Source organism: Lissotriton helveticus, chromosome 5_1 (assembly GCF_964261635.1).
Source record: "Lissotriton helveticus chromosome 5_1, aLisHel1.1, whole genome shotgun sequence".
NCBI classification, from domain to species: domain Eukaryota; kingdom Metazoa; phylum Chordata; class Amphibia; order Caudata; family Salamandridae; genus Lissotriton; species Lissotriton helveticus.
Window position 1 is genome coordinate 217,895,700 of NC_136065.1, and position 16,365 is coordinate 217,912,064.

The following is a 16,365-nucleotide window of genomic DNA, read 5'->3' on the forward strand; positions in this document are numbered from 1 at the left end:
GCCTCTAAAGTTTTGGGAAACCTGTATGCTTCTGCCTCTTCTCCATCCTTCCAACCCCTCTACACCTTTTCTCTCAGGGAGGGTGAGTGTGTCTCAACAACAGTGTGCTGTGAATGAGAACTAGGTAAGTCTCAGAGCAGAGTACATCAGGTTGCACAAGAGCAAACAGGCCATCTGCAGCTGCCAAACCCGGGTGTCTGCATTGAAATTGGCAGCAGGCCAACAGGAGGCACAGCACTGAGGGTGGCTCTCAGTCAGACTGACACCTGGCCGGCTCCATGGGAGTGCGTGGGAGGTCACTGGTCATTGTCAAAATAATTTATTGGGCACGATGACGTTGACATGTCGAAGAGGAATGATATACAGCATGGCAGAAGTGGTGCACAGCATAAAGTGGGTGCAGTGTTTGATTAGGTCGAGCATTTGAAACCTCTTGTATATACTCTAGGATATAATTTAGTATATACTTATATGTGTATATACTTTGTGGGCTCTGGAGATCAGCCCTAGGACTTGTCTGCTTCCTCTTAGGGACTTTTTTTGGTATAACTGCCTATATTTAACTTTCTTGATAGAAAACGACTAGCAGAGGTCAAATATACCAGAATCACTTTAGCATTCTCTAGATTCCAGTCCATAGATATTGTCTTCCACGAGCACCCGTGGACAATGATATTTTTTTAAATCTTGTATTTCCAGTGATATGACCACCGTAGGCTCTGATTTTATATTAAAAACAGAGCTTGGGCTATACTATTTCCAGCTGAAAGGCAATATTTCTCTCCATGTGTTCCCATACTTGGCATGACACACAGTTTGGTGCTTACTTTCCCTCCATGTTAAAGATCAGTAGGTGTTTCAGCACCCAGGCTAATGTGCTGGATAGCTAAATACATATAAGGTCTCAAAGGCAAAATCGATTGCATTGTAAATGCTTGTTAAGCTGTGCGTGCTCAGTGTTCCATTTGCAAAGCCGGCCAACGGATGCACATTCTGCCTGGAGGTATGTTACTTTCTCCTGCTCCCATTCACTAGTATTACCACAATAGATTTCAGTCGACACATGTACTGGTGGTGAGGCTAATTGTTTCTCATTTTACTTTTTTTGCTAGGTAATTGGAGCATCTTGATTTAATCATGCCTTATCCACAATTTTAATGAAATGAGCAAAACCACGTAAGTAAGTGCTATTTTCACTGTCACTGGTATCAGTATCATATGTTTGCTTCAAACGCCTCAAACGTTCCTTTTGCTGATATTCTGACATTCGTTTTTTTCTGCGTTTTTACAAAGAATCCGTCCCTCTCTGACCCTGGAGCCTGTGGGCCCTTCATTGTCAGTCTCTCCACCGCATGCGCTGGTGGACACGGGGTCATTTTCATGCCCATTTTGTCTTAATTTGAATTTTGGTTCCATCACCTGAATTTACTAAAGGTCCCTTTCAATTTCCCGTATGTGCCCCCCACAGTCCTGATGAAGACCCTACTGTAAGGACTAGAATTTCCTACACAACCCCTGGGTCAAAACATCGACAGCACTATCAGCCTGATTCATGTACAATCCGTTTTGCGTGGCCCTAATAGCGAATCATAGCGACTCGCTATTGAGGACACGCAAAACGGCATTCATGTAGGAATTGCTAATGAAATAGCGATTCCTACATGTTCTTTATTTGCGAGTAGCAATTTGCTACTCGCAAAAACTCCCCATTCATTCCTATGGGCCAAGAGGCCCATAGGAATGAATGGGGAGTATCCCTTATTTGCGAGTAGCAATTTGCTACTCGCAAATAAGATAGCGATTTTAAGGGTGCCAGGGGTGTCCAAAGGACACCCTGTTGCACCCCTAAAAAGCACATTTGAACAGGTGTTGCGCACACACATGTCCAAAGGACATGTGTGTGTGCAACATGCAACTTAGAAAAATGCTTTTAAAAGCATTTCTCTGAGTTTTTGCTATTTACCGAGAGGTCAGACCTCTCGGTAAATAGCGGCCCCAAAAGTGCTAAATCGCAATTTCTTGATGTGTCATGAATAGCATTTGAGGAATCTCTAATAGAGATTCCTTAAATGCTATTCCTCGCATATTTGCGACTTCTTAAATAGCGATTTTTGCATTTGGTATCATGAATACCAAATGCAAAAATCGCACTCGCAAAGGGCCAGATTCTCAGAATCTGGCCCTTTTGCGAGCGCTAATGGCTACATGAATCAGGCTGTATGTTTTGTTCACCAAGTGCAGATAACAGTGATTGATTCACTGTGTTCTTTCTAACATTATAGTTTTGTAAACAGTTTAGCCTTGATTAAGGCTGGATATGCCTTTTATGCTTTGGACGTGTATATTGTTCACTGCCCTCCCTCTCTCACTTACCCTCACTTTCGCACATTTCCTGCACCATTCCCTCCCTGCCCCTTTGGGGCAACCCTGCACAATTTTATTGACAAATGTGCTGTCTTTTGAACTTGATAACATATGTTCAACATGATTAAATATGTTCAACATGAATAAGCATTGATTGTAATTGACTCAACAGGTTGTGTTGATGTTCATGTGATATTTTGTTTCCACTGGGACCACCCCCTCTTCTCTACCGTACTTCACCCAGGTCCTAGTGATGTGTCTGGGTTATACCTATTGTTATGTATCTCCCTAGAGAAAATGGCAGACCTCAATTATGGTTCACTCTTCTACACAGCCAGGACAGACTTGCGGTCCTGGATGGGGGATTGTCTCATTTGGATGGAGCAACTGGCAGGAGTGAAATTCACTGTTCTGCCACAAATACTGTATGTGATGCAGACGTTGCCACTCCAGCCCCCTGCACATGTTCTGGGAATGTTGCAACAATTAATCGAGTATTTCATTTGGAATGGGAAAAAGGTTTGAATGCCCAAAAAACAAATGTATTAGCCACAGGAGGGTGGTCTGATAGTACCTCACTTGACAAATTACCATTAGGTGCCGCAACATAGGTACATGGTTGAATGGTTCCGGCCCATGTCAGAGAAGCACTGGTGCTTCATAGACCAGGTTATCACAGAGATACACATTTGGAAAATTCTCTTGCTCCCTAAACCACACAGGCCAATGGGGGTCTATATCTCCCCAATACTGAAGGCTTCGGTGGGCACCTGTGACAAAACACAAATCTTAAAAAAACTGTCAACAGGAATGAAAAATGTCCTAGCTAACGTAACGGAAAGTTTCAATTCTATTAAGGACTAGGAGGCAAGGATTATGCAGTCCTTTCTTCTCTTTATTCAAATAGCAGCTTCAAAGTTAAACAATACAAAACTTTAATGAACTACAACTCCCATGAGCACATGGGGCACGGTGTCCATAGTAACCATAGTCCAATGCCGAGGGCGTCCGCCGTATATATGCTAATGACGTCCCTTCCGCTTCCTCTTCTTCTCTGTGAGGAAAGTTCTCTGTTAACACACTCAGTCCATCTTCTGATCTTGCTCTAAACAATACAAGACAAACCATTATCCATTTCCCCTTCCATTGAAGGAAGCATAAGAAAGCAATTTACATAAGTCCTCTAATAACACAAGGAAATCTTTACTAACACAATGCAAGGAAAAAGCAGAACATAGCATTCATATCCAGAATGAACCAGTCAAATCGAGACACATCGGTAAAAAACCCTCATCAAACCCATATTGTAAAACGTACTTACTGACCATACAAAGGCTCCCGGCTGGGACGAGATGCCCCAGTCTCGGGGAAGGATAATCCTTGCCTCCTAGTCCTTAATAGAATTGAAACTTTCCATTACGTTAGCTAGGAAATTTTTCATTCTATTTCAGGACGGAGGCGAGGATTATGCAGTTTCAAAGCTTATCCACCACCAACACTGCTGTGCTATAGATGGGTTTGAAATAAAACTTCTTGAATGTGGATTCAGAGGACCAATCCGCTGCATTCATAATATCCTCCAACCGGCCACCTACCTGTACGGCTTTCGAGGCCATAGCTCCTCTCGTGGAGTGAGCCCCAAATTTAGTCACATCCACCCCAGCCTCGATCATGATCCAACGGACCCACCTAGCTATGGATGGAGATGAAACTGCCTTAAAGGGCTTCTGCAGGGCGATAAGTAGCTGACGTTCTCCCGGAGGGCGATACTCCGCCGTCATTTCCTCATAAGCCTTGAGGCATCGTACCACACACAGTCTTAGTCCTCCTCGCAACCGTGAAAGTTACTCCATCCGGAGTGAAAATTCGAGCCGTGATGTCCAACGCCCTCACATCCGAGACACGTTTACAAGAAACCAGACAAAGCAGGATCGCCAATTTAGCCGACAATTCCTTTCTGGAGAGATACTGGTTATCTCGCCAAGAGCCGAGAAAACGCAGTATGATGTTGACGTCCCAAAGGCAGTCCTACCTGGGTTCCGGGGGCTTCATCCGTTTGCAAACCCAAGGATGCTCCCCCGCTGGTTTACCATCGATATGGGCGTGCCCCGCCAAAATGGTGGATCTGAATGAATTGATAGAACGATATGCCAACCCTGACTATGTCTATTCGGCTAAAAAATTCAAGATGTGACTAACATCTGCCCCCACAGGATCAGTGTGTCTTCCCAGACACCAACGATGCCACCATCCCCAAGCCGAGCGATACCTCTTGACGGTTCCTGGGGCCCAGGATCGCTGGATGAGGTTCGCAGCATCCGCCGAAAGGCGGCCGTCTTGCCAACGTCCCCTGAAATCCTCAATGCCATGAGGTGCAATGTCTCCTGCAGAACTAACGGATGGAGTTCCCCCAGGGAACTCGAGAGCAGAGAAGGGAACAAGGGCAGTCGAATCGGACGGTCCCACGACAGTTCCAACAGGGAAGGAAACCACGCCTGGGCCCGCCAAAAAGGTGTCACCAGAATCATGGACGCTTGCTGTCGGTGAACTTGCGCCGCTACCCGAGGAATCATCAGGAAAGGAGGGAACGCGTATGGCAGCTCCTGTGACCAATCCTGCAGGAACACATCTACCGCCAACGCCTCTGGGTCCGGCCTCCAGCTCATAAACTTCGGAAGTTGACGATTGAGCCGAGATGCAAACAGATCCACCGTGCACGGACCCCACTTGGCCATCAAAGTCCGGAAGACTGACCACTCCTACCGCCAATCGCTGAAGTCGCGGAAGTTCCTGGAATGCCAGTCCGCAATTGAATTCTGAAGTCCCGGAAGATATTCCGCTGACACAGAGATCTGCCTCTCCAGGCAGTAATGCCAGAAGTCCTCCGCCAGTTCTACCAAGGCCCGAGACCGCGGGCCGCCCAGGCGATTGATGTATTGCACCGCCGACACATTGTCCATGCGTAACAGGATGCAACACGACACATCGAGAGAGGTACGCATCCGGATAAATGAACACAAATTGGCCTTACGAACTGACAAAAGAGGCACGCCGCTGACTGAACATTGGAGGACAGCGAAACATGACATCAAAGCTCTGCGATGGTGCTGCTTAGAAACAGTAACCATTAATGCTAGAGGAGGTGATCTGAACCAAAAAAGGAAAAAACGTGAACAGTTCTATATGTCAAGATTTAATAGTGTCCGTACGAGCCTTAACAGTAGAGAAGACTGGGAGCGTATAGTTTAGCATTACATACAACCTAGCACTGCATAAAATCTAGAATATGTGATGTTTTCCTTCCCCCAACATTAGAAATAGTAATCCTGAATCAAACTAGCAACCCTTACCAAACGAAACTAATTGTGCAATAAAGTTTCTTGCAAAACACTCAATAAAAAGGTAGAATCCTCTGCCTCTGTCTATGATTAAGAGGCTCCTAGAAATAATGCTAACCCATGACGATATTTAGGTAGGACTCCTTAAGGAATCACTGGTCAGCTATAACAGCTGTCTTTACACTAGATAATATTCGTGACCGTTTTGAGGCTTATATTTGCTTTAATATAATCTTTGACATCGCGAAAATGCTATCAGCGATGTATTATGATTTTGACCCGCCAATACATGATCAATCATTTCGCAATATCGATACTAATACTACAGTGTTCATTGTTGCCTGAACAATTGCGTAAATTTATTTAGTTGGAACACCCGATCATTTGACGTGAAGCCGTCCTATCACAAGGCGCTTTCGAACAACCAATATTGATCATTCTTACATATAAGGTACAATTTGGCGTTTTCCACGAACAATCTATATACACAGAACACCCGAAACGCCGTCTTAATAGGAGCAGGGAGGCCGACTCTATGCGATGAGGTAAGGAGAGCTTTGATAAGGGGGCTCGTTTCTGCCATGGTTTTGATATGACTCGGAACGGAAGCTCCTTTTTGAATTTAATTAATCTCAAGTCAGCATGAAATTAATAATAGAGACAGTTTTGAACATAGCTGCGTAAAACCGCTATGTGTAAATAACCACAAGAGTGAAACGATAGGCTAGCGGTCTGATGGGCTCGTGTTGGTCTGTTTATAACTCACACGCACATAACCATTCGGGTGGCCCATAGACTATAAACCCAGGCAGGCGACCCCAGATATCTATATGCACAACCTCTGACCATGACAGGCATAATAGAACTTTCTGTGAGTATATTCATCAGCAAGAAACAATATGTATAAAGTATATAAATATTCTCTTGAATCCACCGTATGGATTCGTGAGCTTAACATTAAAGCATGCAATAATAGTCTCTTTAACAAAAATATACCCGAATATTTGTTAATACCATGGGAGATATTAATATTTGTATCTCAATACCAGTCTTTTCATCTTCAGAAATCACCGAACTAGTAGGAGCACAACCCCCAGACTAGTACAGTTGATACGAAAAGCCAATTGAAAGGGCTACGACTACAGCGATTTGCCATATAGTGAAGTGTGGTAAGTGAAAGTACTACTTGGTTATAGACTAATGAGACAAAATACCTTTAAGACAACAAGGTAAATTCCATGTATTTGGTTTATTCTTTAGCAATATGCAAGTGGACATATAACCAGACATCGGTGGCTCCTATTAAAATAGCGTGAACCTGAATATAACCGCTTGAAGGTACTCTATTTTTCTCAAATAGATATAAATACGATAAAGCAAGAGGGTTAAACACTACTAATAAAGGCACCTTCTTTTTTATGTTCATTTTTTTACATACAGATATCAGAACACCCAGACTTATCCGTAATATAAAAGTCTGAATTCCGTCCTACCCAGATCAGGGAACGGTTCTTCTCTTTTTTATCTAACTCCGAGGAAATAATAAACCTCAGGTAACGAGACATTAGTGTTCACACTTCATTTGTAGAGCAGGTGTGTATATATATATTAATACACAATGCCAGAGCTATAACTTCTGTTTGTCATTTAGTGAGCCCCACCGACTTTTTCGATAATACCAATAATATGACCTACCAAAAGAAACAATTAGTGTTAAGCCAATATGTTTAGTGATTAACTGTAAGAGCTCAAATTTGTGTGCAGTAGAGTTAAAAGTAGTCAGCAGAGACTAAAATATTAGTAATAGCAATAAAGAATGTCTATGTGTACAAACGCTGCATTATATACATGAAATAGTAATTGTTTGTTTCCTCATAGAAACTGTCCTGAAGAAGGTTTTTAATTTACATTTCAACCGAAACGCCGCGTCGACACCTGTTCCTCACGAACATTTTACTTATCGCCGTATATTGCTTCTTGATTTTTATGATTATGTTTTTATACACCATGTATTTTCTATGAATGTATGCATTTCTCCAGTCTTTGCGATTGTGATTAAACTGTAATACTGTTGAATAAATATGTATTTGTACAAATTTTGAAATAACCCCTTCTCTCTGTCTACTATTTTTTATAAGATGCATTCTGTATAGTGTCAATTTGGGATTACGAGCTATAAATACATAGTTGATATTCCCACAATAGGTTTCTATGCTCTTTGAAACTTGGAGGTTCTGATTATTGTGAGATTGGTATTATTGTAAAAAACAGGTCATTGTTGGGCATCTGTGTGCATTCGAGACCACCTTTGTGGCTCTTGTAGGGACTTCTTGCGCCTTTTTTGACCCAAGATTCGAGCCAACTGCCTGAGGGAAATTCTGTCCTTCCGAAGGACCTGCGAGAGTTCCTTGCGAATCTTGGTCACCTTCTGCAGAGGTAGGCTCAGGTTAGCCGTCTCTGAATCGATTAGGAAACCCAGAAAAACGATCTCTCTGGATGGCTGAAGCTCGGATTTCTGTGCATTTATCACGAACCCCAGGTCCTGAAGCAGAGCAATAGTCATGCTCACGTTGCGTCGGAGGCGGTCCAACGATTGCTCCATAATCAGGATATCGTTGAGGTAAATGATCAGCCGTACACCCCTCTCGCGTAGCGCCTCCACTACCGGCCGAAGTAGCTTTGTAAAGCACCACGGAGCCGATGAGAGGCCGAAAAGGAGCACTTGGAACTCAAAGACCATCCCGTCCCATAAAAACTACAGGAACTGCCGATGAGGCGGAAAAATGGGAACCGAGAGGTAAGCGTCTTTCAAGTCCAGATGGACCATCCAATCTCCCAGGAGGAGGATGTCGCGCAGGAGATGGATTCCTTCCATCATGAAGTGGCGGTAAACCAACCACTCGTTGAACTCTCGCAAGTTTATGACCGGGCGGAAACCTTCGTCCTTCTTCGGGACTAGAAAGATGTTGCTCAAGAAACCCGTAGGGTGAAGAACTGACCTGCGGATCGCTCCTTTCCTGAGGAGCTCCGCCACCTCGTTGCCAATCAAGACCGAGTCCTCCGCGGAAAAAAACTGCAGACGGGGGCGTATCCTCTGATGGGGACATCCGTAGAACTCTATTTGGAAACCCCGGACCGTTTGGAGAACCCAAGGGTCTGCCGTGAACTTGTACCAGTTGTGGAGATGATCCCGTAACCTCCCCCCCAGTACGGATGGGGAAAAAAGGGTAACACTCACCGGCTGGACCTCCCGGTACGTTGGCACCACCTCGGTAGCCTCTGCCGCGCCCTTTCCCTGCGCCTCTACCGGGGTAGAAAGAGCCCTGGCGGCCGTCGTTCCAGACGTTGTTGCGGCGCTGCTGATTTTTGTTGTTAGGGCCCTGTTGGTAAGGGCGGCCGGAGGAGCGACCCCGCCCTCCTCCGGCCCCAGCAAAAACCCGTCCAGGAAAAATCTTCTTTATCGAAGTTTGCGCCTTATCCAGGGCGGAAAAGGTGGTAACGAACTTGTTCAGTTCCTTGATGAACGGTTCGCCGAACAATTTGCCCTGTGCAACAGGCCCTCCCTCTGAAGTAGCGAGATCGCCCAGCTTAGGGTCGATCTTAATGAGAAGCGATCTCCTACGCTCAGTCGCCAACGCGCAGTTCGGGTTGCCCAAGAAGCATAGGGCTCGCTTGGCCCAACCTGCCACGACTTCCGTGGATAACGCGGTCCCCCACTCTTTAGCCCTCTCGGCCAAATGAATGACCTGGGTCACGGGGCCCACTGCATCCAGAAGCTTATCCTGACAGTTGCGCCAGGAGCGGTCTATGCCCATCTTAGGGTCTTACATGAACTTGGCGAAGAACGCGCAGAGCTTATCATCAATATCCGGAGTGACAGCCACCCTGCCCTCCAATTTCGGCCGAGGGCATTCTCCCGGCATGCGGGTTCTAACCTCCCTTTCCAGAGGCTGTCGGACTTTACTCGCTACATATGCCGCCACCTTAGTTCCGGAAGCCACTCCGACGACCTAGCGTGATAAATCCTAGTAGGGTCAAACATGTCTGAGGTCTTTCCGTCCCCATCTTGGGACTCCGAGGAATGCGACGCTGGGCGCCAAGGCCGACCCGCATCAACATCCCCGTCCGAGGAAACTTCATCCTCGGATACACCCTCCACCTCAAAGGGGAAACAATCATCCTGGTCTGATACAAGAGCGACCTCGTCGCCATCTTCTCCGGGGTGAAATCCCTCCCGGCAGGGTACAGGTTTAAGCGTCCGCGCACTCTTACGGAAGGAGTCCCTCAGGCGATCGAACTCCTCCAGGTGCCCCGCGTGATGCTTCGCGGTCCTCTTACCACCACCCTGCACGCCGCCGGATCCGTGTCCTGCCTTCACTGGGGTAGCGAACACCCCGGGGATACTCTGGGCGAGAGCGTTCACTTTATCCCTCAGGGGGGCCAGCGCCGTGTCCAGGGCCTGCGAGAGCGCGAGACCCACAGCAGGCGCAAGGGTTGGGGAGGCCAAAGCTGTTCCGCCTCCTGAATTGAGGTGTTTGAATGCTCACAAGACATGATCACATGAGGGTGAGAGCACTAATATACACCTTTCCTATTTACTTTAAGGTTGCCTCCTCGCCAGTGGGTGCAGTACCCAAAAGCCGCCACCAGATGGCGGTGCGCCTAATGCGCGTAGACAGGGATGCACCGATACCGGTGTCAGGGCAAGAGTTGGTGAGGCCACGAATAGCTCGCCTCAGCGCGCCATCACGCCGAGGAGAAAACAGGCGAAAAACCCGCCTCTCCCTGTGTCGGGCGCCTCACAGAGCCGGTAAGCGCGGGAGCGCGGGAGCGCGCTAACGCGGTCCGCGATAGCAGCAGGGTAATGACGGCACAGGCAGAGCCTGACGTGCGTCTAGCGGGACAGAAAAAAGGCGCGATCAGAACCTGGCACGCATGTATCACTAACGCTAGAGAGTCAAGACATACTTAGGCTGGGTCTAGGTGCTGGTTCAAGATGGTTGGAGTATTTTCTGTCCCTGAGGCTCTGATCAGGAGGACAGGCAACTAGCCCTTGAAGTCACTCTGGATTGAAGTAGAAATGCAGGGCTCAAAGAGTAAGTCAATCTTCTGCACACCCAAAGCAGGCTTCAGGCAGCAAGTCAGTCTTTCTTGGTACAGCAAGACAATCCTCTAAAGTACACTGAAAACCACACCATTTAATTTACCAGCCCTAGGAATATGGTTCAACCCTTTGGTAGGGACTTATAAGCAAATGTAATATGCCAATCTGGTAGAATCCAATTATACCATGTTTTAGGGAGGGAACACAAGCCCTTTACAACTGGTTAGCAGTGATAAAGCAATAAGACTAACTAAAAAGAAGTCAGAAAAATAGGAGGGAGGAAGGCAAAATGCACAGGGAATAGCACTCTAGTGCTGACAGGTCTAACAAGCCAACATTACATTTCGGCACACATTTCACTTTGATATGTTGTGTTGACCATTCTTGGAATTTTTTTCCAGGCAGAAACTTGGCCCAAGGGCATTGGCCGTACTTAATTTGAGATGGTGATTGCTGGTGGGGGCCACCAGCACTACTGTTTGGTGACCAGCACCTATATTTTCTCTTCTGACATTGCCTGAGAACAACAGAGAGAAAAAATACAAAGAGGAAAAAAGGAGGAGGAGAAAGATGGCAAACCTGTCACAAAGGAAGAAAGAAGGAGCCTGCAAGAGTGGATAAAGAGTCAGGGAGTGTCTGACAGTGGGTTTAAAATGCCTGGGTGGGATTCAAGACTATGCAGCCTTGTATTCTGCATGCTGACATATTATACTGCTGGCCGCAGATATCTGAGCAGAGCTTTGGGCACCGGTACTCATTCTTCGGGAAATTAAGGAGCGCATTGGAGTACTTTGCAACAGAACCAGCCTACTTTACACATGTTTTGCCATTTTAGAATATTACCTTTTTTGCTTAGAATCACAAAATGTTGAGTATGTCATGGTCCAAAGTAAGCAGCTCTAGCCACGAGGCCACCTCCTTTTCGTTAAGTTCCAAACGCATACAAAGCCTACTGTGCCCTAAGCATTGCAAAAAACATCTTGAATTCCTCTGCCTTACAGAGACAAATGCACATAATTACCAGATGGAATATGTAATTAAAAAAAAACAATATGGGTAATGTGTGTTGGAAGAAAAGATGTGCCTAACAGCCAGAGCTGCCGACTTTGGAACTGGGGAACCAAGTTCGTGTCCGGGCCAAATTGAAGTAAGCTGATCAACCTAAGAAAATGTCAGTGGTTGGTAAAAAATACTGTTCTTGAGTATCAGGAAACCTCTGAGTATGTCTTCTGATCAAAGTATTACAGGCTAGTCCCTACATCTACCTGTGATCTTTACCTCACACTGACAGACAATGGGCCTTTTTTAGAGTTTGTCAGACAGGATACCCCATAACAAACATGGCAGAGTACACAATCCCCCAAATTCAGTTGCCCCACTCTATTAAGAGACAGGCATACTTCTGTGATACCGCCAGCAGCACTTCTGCTAGCTCTGCACTGCTTGTAGACCAACAGTCTGACTGGCATCGTGACGTTGGTAAAAGTACTTAATCTAACGGTCCAATGTATTTTTTCCCTTTTTGGGACTATCAGGGAAAGCCTGGCAGTTTGAAACAAATAAATGACCCATACACACAGGTAGAAAACTCAAAGCATGTCAGGGACATTTCTTTTCCAGTGAAGTATTGGTAAAGCTTGTTACCATAGTAGGTTTCATATCTGGACATTCTCCCATCAATGAGCTATCTTAAACTGCAATAGATAGTTTATAAGACACAGGCTGTATGAGGGTGTGCTCACCCAGTATTAATTTTGAATAAGATGGGAACCCGTTTGTTCATAAAATAGTTTCTGGGCTCCAGAAAGTTGAAGTGTGTCAGGACACAGATCACCATTGACTACAGAACCTGTAATATCACAGGGCTGATGTTCAAGTTATGGTTCAGCAGTTGAGGCCTCTGCCCAGTGAGTGCTTCTGTCTAATACCATAAGTTTGCTCCAGAGGCCCTGTGTGAGACGTTGGCCTAGTATATGCTCTCCACTAATTAAAGTGGGCACCATGCACCAGTCCAAACAACCCTTATGATGATTTAAGAGGTGAAAGATAACCTTAGAAAGCTATACAAGAGGTAGCTGTGGAGAGCAGCCTTCAGGCTTAGTCTTGAAGGAATGTTAAGCAGCTTGTTTTACCAGAATGACACCTTATTTTATTGGTTAAATAAAAGAAACACACAGTAGTTATAAAAATATGTATTTATCAATATAACACTTTCTAGTAAGACACAGTATCTTCTACACAGAGATAATCACAAAGCACACAATACTTAACCACAGAAATGACAGTAAATAGCACTAATACACAGTGGGCCCCGGGGGGACCAAACCTTATACTAAAATAGTAGTATAAAAACCACGACTCGAGACAAGTCAGTGTCGAGAGGTTGTAGAATTGCTGGGACCCCAAGGAATCACCCAAGGTGAGTAAGTAGAGACCACACGGAGGACGGGTGCAATGTGGGAGCACGACTGTGTGCTCCGTACAATTCTCTGGGAAAGTCGCTGTTGAAGTTTTAGAGTTTAAGGACCCTTCCCAGTGGACTTCGACGAAACCCTGTGGAAGTTAGGAGGTCTAGGAGGTCGGAGGGCCACCCCACCCATGGATACCGAGGTACCCGAGTTACCTATCCTAGGGAAGCCGGGGGCATAGGTCTGTAGTGGCGTCAGAAACCACCAGCGAAGCCAATGGAGGACTTCGAAAAAGGAAGAAAAGTGTCCGTTGGATTTCAAAGGTGGATTCTTGTCAAAGAGTACCTGAAAGCAGAGGAGACAGAGTCTGGGTCACTCAGGAGTGACAGGGGCATGGTAGACAAATGCCCATCAATGTCGGGTGCTTCAGGTGCGTTATTGGAGTATTTGATTCTACAGCCACAGGGACCAGAAGACATTGAGGATGACCAGGAGCCGCGCATGAGCTGTCACATTAAGGATGTTGAGTGCTGAGGGGTTACTGTCCGGTGGGAGCACCAAGAAGCCTTGGCAACCCAGGAAGAAGGTCAAGGAGGGATATAGTTTGGACCAGCAAGGTCCAGGAGATTCACCACATCAAGGGGAGTCAGGACAGGCCTGGAGCTGTGGTAAATAAATAAATAATACCTCTATTTTTGAATGGATAAATGAATAACAGATAGCTCAATAAATAAGAGTCAAGATTCGAGGTAGTAGGAGTTTTGCAGGTTTATTACAGCATAAAGGACAGGAACAGAACAACCTGCACAGGAGTAGGATGGCAGGGCCTGACAGGGGGGCCCCGACAGCTGCCGGGCAGGATCTGGGATGAGCGCGCTAACATTTAATAACAATACACGAACATATATACTAAAACAGTTGCATTACAATACATACGATAGGCGGAGCAGTGGGTGTGGTCAATAGCAGTCGCGAAAGATAAGGGTGAAAGTAGGTGTAACAGAGGCGTATACATAGACATGTGATGCAAACGTAACAGAATATGTCATGAATGGGGCGGAAACATGGAGGGGGCTACCTAAGGAGCCGGGACCTCTGACCTAATGGTGCGCGCAAACTGACAATGACGTGTTACTAGGAGAAGCTGGGGGCTACGAACTCTGTGCTAGGAGCAGAGACTGAAGTCTGGAGAGTCAGGGCGACATGTACCTAAGCAGTATCTAGTATCTGATGTTTAGAGAACATGTTGATAGAATCCAAAAGTTATCGGGGTAAAGGCTAACAGACTCTAAGAATGGTGCATGCATTATTCTACATGTAGTGCGTGATGAAGAATATTAAATGACCATTAAATGCAATATTTCTCTTACATGGAGACGTAAAGGCTAGACAATGACGGAAACTATTGATACGGTTCAGTAGCTTAGGAATGCAGAGAAGGAGGGCTAGACTGATAACTAGGATCATAACATACTCTTGGCAGACTCAGAGGCAGAGCCAGGCTGAACCGGGCACTGTGAGGCAGGAAGTAAGTGAAGGGTCAGGAACACAGGTGGGGGCTGTATCGCTCCTCAGCGAGGGCTTCAGGAGACAGGAGCTGAATCTGGTGTCCGGGCCCTTTTGAGGCCTAGAAACGGGGACTTTACAATGGAATAACGTGCACACTGAGAAACGTGGTAACGTAACTTTAAATAGGCCTGATATTCGTAGTATTCACGAGAACTGGAAATAGACATACTAGAGATGGACACAACTGTAATTGCGTCATTAATCGAACATGGGGAATACATATGCATATTAATCATGCACAGATAACATATGATGGAGGACGCGTAGGGACACAGAACATGACAAAATTTACTTTTCCACATTCCCTCCTTGTCACTACGTTTCCATCAGGAAACATCAATATTCATGATACCATCTATCATTTCATACAGTATCATTTGCTCGTCTCGAATTTTCTGGGAACGGGTTTTAGAACGGGACTTGGGACTAGGAATACAAGAGGTAGCACAAATGCCGCAAATCGCAGGGCCACATTGTAAACAGAGGCAGCAACTGAATATGATCGCTACTGCAATACCTAGAAAGGACAAGACTTTCCATCCCCAAGCGGAAATTATATTCCAGAACCAACCGGACCATGTCCAGGTGCCTGGGTCTTGGTGTAACAGATGGGCAATTTTATGGAGTCTGGTTATAGCTGAATAAACAGACGGTGCGTTATTTGGAATGAAAATGCAGCAACTAGATCCGATGACTCTACAGGCCCCGCCCCTATCGGCCAGTATGACGTCAAGGACGAGACGATTTTGCAAAACGACAAATCTCATAGCAGATTGCTCTTCGGTTAAGTTACCTAGGGCAGAGGCAGTCTCATTTACTACAGCTTCAAGGGTTCTGGTTAACCTACGGATTAGCTTACTATTCTGGATAGGTCCTATAAAGAAGAAGAAACCTCTATTGAAATCTGTATACTGTTCTAGAGCAGTTTCAGTATAATCGACAATTGGGGACTCAATCTCCCTTCTATGTCTAAGGTGTACTAGATGTGTGTTTCTATGATAATCAGATGGGGCTAGAAAAACTGGTGGCAGTAGGAAGGCAATGTAACAGGTTCCCTCCCAATCGAGGGGCAGACGAACATATGCGGTTTGGCCACAAATAAAATAAGAATGACGTGAAGCTTTGAAAATAGATTTCCCACTGTCACTGTACTTGACAATAGTAGTACAATCGCTATGTCCTACATGTACGGAACCATTATTTCGGACACATAATTCGCCTTTGACTGGTAGTACTGAAATAGCAGGTAAGTCTGGAGTAGAATCAGACTGAACATTCAGGACCATGAAATTCGAAGAATAATTTCCTAAGTTGTAAACTTCATTCTCTAGATCTAACCCTGTTCTGTGGGGAAGACCTTGCTTATCTGGGAAACATGTACTGTTAAGGAAAGACATATCTGTTGAGGATGACGTTAACGTGGACCATGCTCCACACGAACCATTATGTGAAAATGGATAAGGAAAGAGTGGCAGAACTCCCTTCGGTGTCTGGAAAGGGGGGAGTCGACCACACACCCAACAATTAGTGGCATTGTTGGTCTGGTGTGAATAATGTAACATGCGGATAAAAGAATTGTTAC